Source organism: Pygoscelis adeliae, unplaced genomic scaffold (genome assembly GCF_000699105.1).
Source record: "Pygoscelis adeliae isolate BGI_AS28 unplaced genomic scaffold, ASM69910v1 Scaffold244, whole genome shotgun sequence".
Lineage (NCBI taxonomy): Eukaryota > Metazoa > Chordata > Aves > Sphenisciformes > Spheniscidae > Pygoscelis > Pygoscelis adeliae.
This window is the reverse complement of record NW_008824648.1, coordinates 713608-722755: the sequence shown is the minus strand read 5'-3', so window position 1 is coordinate 722755 and position 9148 is coordinate 713608.

Below are 9148 nucleotides of genomic sequence, written 5' to 3'. Positions count from 1 at the left end.
CCGTGCACGTCCGCATATCCCTCTGTCCTGGTGTGCACGTCCCAGTGTAGCCCCGCGCAGGTCCCGGTGTCCCGGTGCGCACATCCCCGTGTGCTGGCGTGAACCCGGCCTCACGCGCTGGCGGGCACGACACCGTACGCCGCTGCGCGTGTCCCGGCGTAACACCGCAAATGTCCCCGTGTCCTGCTGTGCACATGCCCATTCATCAGCATGCACACCGCCCCGCCTGGCACGGCCCTGCCCCGCAGCATGAACGGTCCCGAGTGACCGTGGGCACGCGTCCTCACGCATGAGCGTGCATGGCCCTGCGTGCTGTGCCCTGTGCCACGGGGCACAGGCTGCCCCCACCACCGCTTGGGGACCACAAGGACAAGAAGACAAAAGCTGCCGTGTCCTGGGACACCAGCCACCCCCAGCGAGGTGCTGGCCCTTGCCCTGGGGAGCAGATCCCATGCTGGGACTCATCTCTCCGGGGGAGGGGTGTCTCACCCCAAGGACACCGCAGCCACAGGTACCAAGGTGTCCCAGGCCACCAGGGACCTGACACCACTGTATCACCGGCCACCCCAAGAATGGGAAATGCCACCCCAGCCTCAGGAAACCACTTCATGCTACAAGGGGGAAAAAACCTCATCCTTCGCATCCCACCCAGGAGCTCTGCCAGCACTGCGGCAGGGCCCCCGTGCTGCCACCACACTGGGGCTGCGCGGGGCTGGCAGCCAGCGGTCCCTGCCCACCCAGGCTGCCAGATCGATTCGCTGTTAAAGAGCATTTTATTACCCAGCCCAGCAATCGTTATTAAATGTGTGCGAGAGGCAAGGCCCAGGGGAGTTGGGGCCTCACATGCGCGCCGTGCCTGCGAGAGGAATCTGGGGAGAGCTGCCCCTCCTTGCTGCTTTCCCTGCCTGCAGTGAGCCCAGGTCCATGCTCATCTGCCCCCGCTGTCACCCAGAAAGTGCGTCCTTTTCTCCCCTCCCAGGCACAGGGACATGGGGAGAAAGCAGCAGTCTCTCCTCATATTTAATGCATTGAAGCACTGCCATTTTCTCCCTCCTTCTCCAGGCTTCTGCCTGCGTGGGGCCCCTCTCCCCCACACCGGGGACCATGGGTCCCCAAGCTGCCTCGCACACAGCCGGCTTTCCCAGCAGACTCCGAGAAGCCAGGCTAATTAGGGGCCTCGCTGCTGCGGGATCAACGACCTGATTCCTTCAGCAGCTTCTTGATGGCAGGAGGGCGGGGAAGGGGAAGGCTTTTCTCTAAGCTGCAGCCAGAGTGACAAATTTAACCAAGTGGAAGAGCTCAGAGCTTTCCCGGTGTGTCCATACCAGGACAAGGCAGCCTGCACCTTCCCAGCACCCGCAGGCAGCCCTGCTGAGAGCTGCAAGGGGTAAAGGAGAGGTCTTCTCCTGCCACCCTGGCTGGAGATCCAGGCCACCCATGGAAAACACATTTCCTTCCAAACCATGTGTGTTTCCCCCACAGTAGCTGTTGTTCTCCCTACCGCGCTCTGCTCCATATCCCCCTCACCTTCCCACAGTCCTACAACTCCTGAAGGATGTGTGCCCACATATGTGGGTCAGGCCAGCACTGACATAAGCCTAACTGGATCAGGATTTAGCCCTGGCTCCCCCAGTCCCTCCTGCTGTGAATCCCTCCCCAGCTGATGTGGGGCAGGAGGGAGTAGGGAATCCCTCTGGCAGATGATAGAAGGGGACAGGGAGAATCCCCCCCCGCTCTACCCCACAGCCCCAACCCCATGCACTTAGAGTGCAATGCGCCGGGAACCCTCTTTACTGTCACTTGGTCACTTCAGCACCTGCCATCCTTGCGGGCGGGTACCACATCCTTCCTACACAAGAGTCCACCCGGCTCCATGTCATCCCTTCCAGCCTCCTGGTCTCTGCCAGTTCCTCAAGCTCAGCCACAGGCAGCTTCCAGGAGTTTTCTTTCTAACTATTGCCAGCATTGCCCTTGCTCGTCTTCACAAACCTGCAACACACCGCTCCCTCCCGAGACCAGAAGGGTGGGGGTGTCACCAGAGCAGCACAATGAGGAAATTCTTGCTTGGAAGAGACCATCCTGGGATGTCATATTGTCCTGGCAGCTGTACAGATCCAGATGACGTTTGGGTGGGGAGGAGGCAGACAAGGGCTCCTTCCCCAGCTGGCTCCAGCAGAGTCACACACTGCTGATCCTCAGCCTGTCCTGAGGCACACAGACTGCTCCTGGTGGTCTCTAGAAAGGCATGCGGCACAGCTGGACCATGCAGGCACAGTCTCTGGTGGCAAGCGCCAAGGTTTCCCAAGCCTGGCTCTGCGGTGGGTAACTGCATGACTTCTTGGCCCTTGCAATGCATTTGCTCTCATGGCAGCAGGTAGATGCAGGACAAGGGCAGTGGCATCCTCGCATTCGCTGTGCCAGCTCTTCCCGCTGAGCGGTCCCCAAGCCCCCTTGGCTACTGGCTCTTGCAGACACACAGACACTGCTTTCCTTCTCCTGGCCCAACCACTCATGGCCTGACAGCTTCTCCTGCAGCTGCGGCTCCATGTGGAGTGAACACCCTGGTGCACCTCCGGGCTGCTGCCCTGAGCGCAGGGGGGACTGTCAGAGCAGTTTCCTTCAGCACAGCCTGTGCCTAAGGCACTGCAAAGGGCATAAGGGCCATATTCTGACCCACTGCTGCCAAAGTCAGTGGGGCTGTGCTTTGGCCTCAGGGCACAGCGTAGCCCTGCAAGCGTGGACAGTCAGCCTGTCAGCAGGTGGGTGCTCCTCACCCAGTTCACTGGAAGCACCGTGGAAATAACTCCAACCCCACAGGAGGCAGGTCCCAGCGAGGGCAAGGGAAGCTGAACTCCCCTCATCCCTGCACTGAGGGCTCTGGGGCAACCAATTATGTTGCATGTGTTCCCTCAGGGCCTAGACTTAACTACATGGCTCTAATTAATGCCTTCTGCCTCCGGTGCCAACACCCAACCACATCCTAGCTGTATATTAAAAAAGCCACTGCAGCATAAGCCAAGTCTTTAGCAGGCTGATGCACTTATCTGTTATTCCACCAGGCTGGTGGTGGTTAAGGATAAATGGTGAAAATGCCCTTCCTTGGCAGTCTGTTATACAAATGCTGCTTCACAGCTTACTCGGGGCAAAAAGGCAGTGCTGGGGATCCTGCCTGACCCCCCTGCCCAAACCTCAGGCTTCTGCCCAGACCTGGATCAGGGGAGAGCACAACCACACCATCCTGCGCCTCTTGCAGCTCCCTTGCATGGGACAGACACATGGGACCACAGCAGGATTTTTCAGGGTGAAAGACACTCTGGAAGAGGAGGACACAGACTGCGAAATGTCTTACCAGAGAGAAGAGCCAGTGCAGACTACAGTCTATGCAAGGGATAGCCACTGCCTGCCCGACTGCCAGTGCCCTCCCCGGTGTCCCAGCTCCCTACCTGGGGCTGCCCCCTCCTGCAGGAGGGACGTGGGCTTGGCGAAAGAGCAGAGGCGAGCAGAGAGAAGGTAGCGAAAGCTGTGTGCTGGGCCTCAAAGTGACCTGTAACAAAATATTTCTGTAACGCCCTGGGAACACCTGCTGTTACAGAAATCCCCTGAGCATGTCCCAGCCCTGGGCAGCACCAGCACAGCAGGCGGACTTCCCCCTGTGCCAGCATTGCTCAGTCAGGATGAAGGCAAAAATGCCAGCATGGTAAAAACCTGTCCTGGGGACGTGGGAGGTGGGGCCTCAGCACAGCTTGAGCCATAAATAATCTCCCTACACAGCAGTTAGGGGAACAATTGTGTGGGAGCATCTCTTGGTAAAAAGATGCTCAGGGAAAAGACGGTCTTGAAGGAAAGCAGGAGATTTCTGGCTGGTGGAGTGCGCTCTCCATTGAGGACAGAGCTTCCTGTGTGCCAGCAGGTCACTCATCAGACCCACCTCACCGTGGGGAGTCACTGCACTGAAGAGACAAATTTAGTCTGAAACAACCCAAACCACCAGTTCTCCGGTGTAGCCTCCCAGGACACGGCTTGTGCTGCAGTGCAGATCTCTGGAGCTGCTCTCCAGCTAATCTCCGCAACAGTAAGATGTGATCCTTTCCCCCCACCTTCAGCCTCAAGATTCACATGGGGAAAGGTGAAAGGGTGTAAAGGGGAGTAAAAGCAACGAGTACAGGGAGTATCTTATGCAGAAAAGAGACAACAAGCCCCAGGCACACAGCCTGACCCAGCACACGGAGAACGTGGTCACATACAGAATCGTATAAAAGGTGTGGAAACCCTAAAAGGTCAGTTAAGAAGGAGTAATTACAAGCATAGCGAGGAAACGGAGCAAAACCTGCCACCGTATAGACGTGTGGAGACACATGCAAAGGGCATGCTGAAAGTTTGGAAGCACTGGATTCACGAGGGGGATGCTGCAGAACAGCTCTGCATTGGTGTGTAGCTAGGAGCTCCTCATGCATGTTCTTCTTCCAACCCTGACTTGCACAACTTGGCCTTGCTTTACTTCTATTTTTTTTTTTTTTAGCCCTGACTGTATAGTCAGATTCTCTTCTCAATAGGAGGAAGGTGGCATGTACAGAGAAGAGCTGAACAGAAGGCATCATGGGTTCCTGTTTCACCAGCTTAAGAGTGGCTCCTGGTGGCACTGTGCAATCTCAGCACTCACTGAGAGCAGAGTTTGCCCTGTGAGCTCAACACCTTCTCCCATGCAACCAAGAAGTTCAGCAGTGGTCACTCCAATCCTGAGAGTGATGGAGGGTGTCAGACTTATCCTGCAGCCGGAGAGAATATGGAGCCAGATCCTTTGAAAGAACCTGGTGAGAGTCCAAGGAAAAACAGTGTTGAGAGACTTTACTCAACTTCTGGGGTGCTGCATGCACCCAGCTCTCACATCTTAAGGAGTGAACATTGCAGAGCTACTGGTGTCCTTGAAAAGACCTCGTCTCTTGCCCCACTTTAGACTCATAGAAAACTGTAAAGGAAATGCCCCCGAAGTCTTTGCAAGGCTTAAGGTGTTTAACCAGCAAGGTGCCAAGCCATCATACAAGGCGATAGGTCTTAGGACAGCAGGTTAATGTTGGCTTGGCACCATACCAGTCTCCTAAAAATAAGTTGTACCCTCCCACAGCAGCAGCCTTCAGGACCCCAACAGGCTTAAGGAAACTCAGCCAACCTCTTAATACACCTTTGACATGGTAATAACTGCATTTGCGATGCAAGGGAAAGTCAAGGGGCATGGGTGGGGAAGACTTACCCAAGATCAGCCAGCAAATCAGGAGCACTGCTGGGAACCAAAGCCTGGGATTCCTGACTTGAGGTCAGCTCTTCTAACCACAAGACTCCCCTCCCTTCAGGCCCCAATTCCCTAAACCTCACCCCTGCTTCTCAAAGGATGAGGTCAAGACCAAACTGCTCCTCTAGATCCTTCAGAAGTACAGCTAGGCACCAGCACTGCCTCGCAGCAGTGGAGCTGGCTGAAGTCTCTATTCACTTCAGGGGGATGTTCATAAGGATGAAGATGCCAGCAGGATCAGACCCAAGGCCGTGCCCTGGCTCTGAGAGCAGCCAGCACCATATGTTTCCAAGGAAGATACAAGAAAGCTGCAGCAGCAGTTGTGAGCTAATCTGCTTCCTCCCCCCCAGGGCTCAGCTTGGTCTCTCATCACTACAGATCAGCTCAAGGTCTGACGTAGGAGCCCTGCTTTTCCTCACAGGACGTCAGTGGTCACTGGGATAACAGGAGAGCCATGGGACTGACCAGTGTCCCCTGCTTGTTGAAGGTACCTGTGCAATACATTTACCCAGTTGCCCTACAAGCACCATGGGTGTCACAGCCCAGCACTGCTTCTGGGAACAGGCAGCTTCAGATGCACTTTGTCCAAAACGATGTCTTATAAGGGCACAAAACAGAAGTGATGGGCACATGCCTGGTGAGTCATGGCAGATGCAGTTCCCCCTTGAAAGGGAAGAACCTCCAAGCTCACCTCACTGATCTTGCAAGGGGCACCCTCTTTAAGCCAGGAGCTGGGGCTACCTGAATGACACCAGGCACGCGCTGTGCCATGGAGCTAACAGGACATACACAGAAACCATGCCAGCTAGGTTAACTTGAGCACTTATCAGCTCCATTTCCCCATCTCTCATGTCCTGTCTCCACCAGGCTTACCACTGAACTCGTATTGAACTCACTTACAGACACCAGTAGACTTGCACATGAACAGGACCACAGCCCTTTTAATTTCCTTTTAGAAGATAAATTAAGAGAACTGATAAATTAAGAACTGGTCTTAAAGGAGCAGTTGTGATAATCTTTCCCACATCCTCTTTAAAACCTAGAAGCTGGCAGTTACGCAAGCTTATAGCAGGAAGTTTTTAGCCCAAGCTCTGCCCTCATCCTACTGCTTGACTAGCAAGGTGAATTCCCCTGGTCTTAAGGGATCTCCCTGTCATCAGGGACAACTCAGGAAGCTGTTTTGGCAGACCAGTTTGCAGCATGAGGGCTCAACTAGAAATTTGCATCTAGCTAAAGCTTGAAAAGGAGACTTACAGACACCTCTCAAGAAACATGCAGGCCCACCTTAGGCAAAGCATATGCCACCGGAAAGGCAGAAGCTTGCTGCAACTCTTAACTGAGCAGAGCAGAACAAAGCTCTGGTCCTTCAAGCTTGCCTGCTTTGAGTTGTCCCTTCACTGCTAAGCTACAGTGGGTAACACCACCCAAGGCCTGTACTGCAGTGCTGTACAGCCATACCACAGCCATTCTGCATATAGGAAAACTTTACAGACATGAGCACAAAAATAGTACTGGTTTGGAATCCTTACCATTGGTGTAGTTCTAGGCTGCTAGCTCCACTAGACATCCTGATGGTGTAAAGCTGTGTCTCAACATACACCCCTACAATGCAGTAACAGGCTCTGATACTCTTTCTGCATCTGCAACCTGTGGAGAAGAAAGAGAGCAGTCTGAGCATTCTGCAGCTGGAAACTGTCCACGACTCCTAGTACATGGCATGTACATCTCAGTAGCCATAGCCTCAAACCAACCTACCAACTCCACCACAGTCCAATAGTTGTCAGGACACTGGGGGCACTAATAAACTTTAGTGGCCCTAACTAGCATCACCTGGAGCCTCCACCACTCCTGCATATAGGCCCAGGGGCATTATTTAAGCTCAGCCTGGGGATCTTAGTTCCTGTTATGCAAAGTTGTAGGAGTGCTGGTCTCTTAGCTTAGCTAAGCTAAGCTAAGTTAAGCTATTCTCATGCTGGGCTATGGGCATTGTTGCTCTGGACCCTCCCCTGTAGGTTGATGTCCCAGGTAGACCTCAGCCCTGCCCCATCACCATGGCCCTGCCTGTTGATCATAGGGCTATGCCTGAGCCTGGTTGCCCCCACTGGGCGCTGGCCCGGTATTGAGTGGCTGGTCTCTGGCTGGGGAGGCCCCTGCCCTTCATGCCCTGACACAGCTGGCACGTTCACCCTTCTCTTCCCCATCTTGCTCGCACTCCCATAAATGCTAAGGCAGGAAACTCAGGGCTGCGCTGGGCTCAGGGGTTAAAGAGGTTTGTCAGAGCGAGCACCCCACCGCACTTGCTGTGGTGTTGTGTTAGGGAACCCGTTTTCAGTCTGCAGGATCCAAAAGCTGTTCGTTGTTTCCCAGGGCAATGTTGACCCTGAGAGCTGCATCTGGAAAACAGCCAGCACCGCCTGAGAGGCTGCAGTGCCTCAGCCCTGGCACAGTGACTGCTGTCCTGCAAGCAGGCTGAGGTGAGCTGAATTAGGCGTGATTCCTGAATGGTGCCCTGAGTGGCTCAGCGGAGATGGCCCTGCACTAACCAACTCTTGAGGCTCTGCCTTGGCACCAGGTCTTAAAAGTAGGAGAGTCTTCACCTTCTCCGTGTGCAGCGCAAGCCAGGAAAAGGTTGGGATGCAACAGAGGCCAAATAAACACAACCGTGTCTCACTTCTGCCTCTATTGTCACAGTGCCTCCCAACCTCCTTGTGGTACCCAGAATCTGTCTGGGCTGACTCTCAGCCCTCCTCTGAGCCCCGCTACCAGCAGGCTCCCGGGGAAGTGACTCAGCCAGCCCAGCTGGATCAGATGAAATGAAAAAGATAAACAGAGGTTGGTGTGGGAGCAGAGCAGGTCCCACTTGCCAGCCCAGCACACATGTTGCTCAGGAAGGATAACAAGCAATCCACAACACAGCTCCTCCGAGCAAGGACGCAACACAAGCTGGGGGCTCCCCGCCAGGTCTGTTTTGGCACAGAAAGCCTTCAGCAAAGCCCAGATGTAATTGAGCGTTGCACTCCCTTGCTCGCTGGTGCTCCTTCACCTCCTATCCAGACCAAGACCACTATTTCAAAAAGCCTCCTTGTAGCCCGCTTCAGTCAGAGTCGTTCACTTACAGGGGCAATATTAAGGGACTCCCTGCCAGATGCCACACTTCTATTCCACAGCAGGAACTCAAGAACGGAGTGAGCACAGGGCTGAAACCTCCTGAAGGCAAAATGAACCCTCCCGGTCCAGAAGCAGGATCAGCACTCCCAGAGCTTTCTGTGCCCCCACCGCAGGGGAAGGAAGGGCTGTCCCAGGCCGCGGCCAGGGGCATTCTCAGCTCCTTTAGAAAGCTGAAAATCCCTGCCTCACTTGTCCTTCTGTACATGAGGAAAGCACTGTGCTAGCTCAGGGAGCCACTGGGACCCTCAAGGGGCAGGTGCTGTCCAGGGGCAGACAGGTAGCGTGCATAGCTACCCCCAGAGGACAGGCACTGGGGTAAGAAGACCTTTCCCCAAACCAGCCTCCACACTGGGAGGGAACGAGCAAACCAGGGTGCATAGACGGGTCATTGCTTTCCAAGGAACTTGGGACTTGTTCCAGGGAACATGGGACCGGGGATCTGGGACTCGTTCGCTGTATGTGGGCCCTGCTCTTTTGCCAGGTGGATCTTTTTGTAGTTCCTGGTGCCAGCAGTGATCAGCAGCTTGATGCTGCACAAGGTGGCAGGGCTCAGGTCCGAGGCAGGGATGGGGTCACCCGTCCAGGGCCAGCTCTGAGGTGTGGCGTGCGTCAGCCGCAGTGCCGTACCAACGGGGGTGCCGGCCCCGCAAACCGGCAGCAGGGAGGAGAGCAGCGGGGAAATAGCAGCGTCTG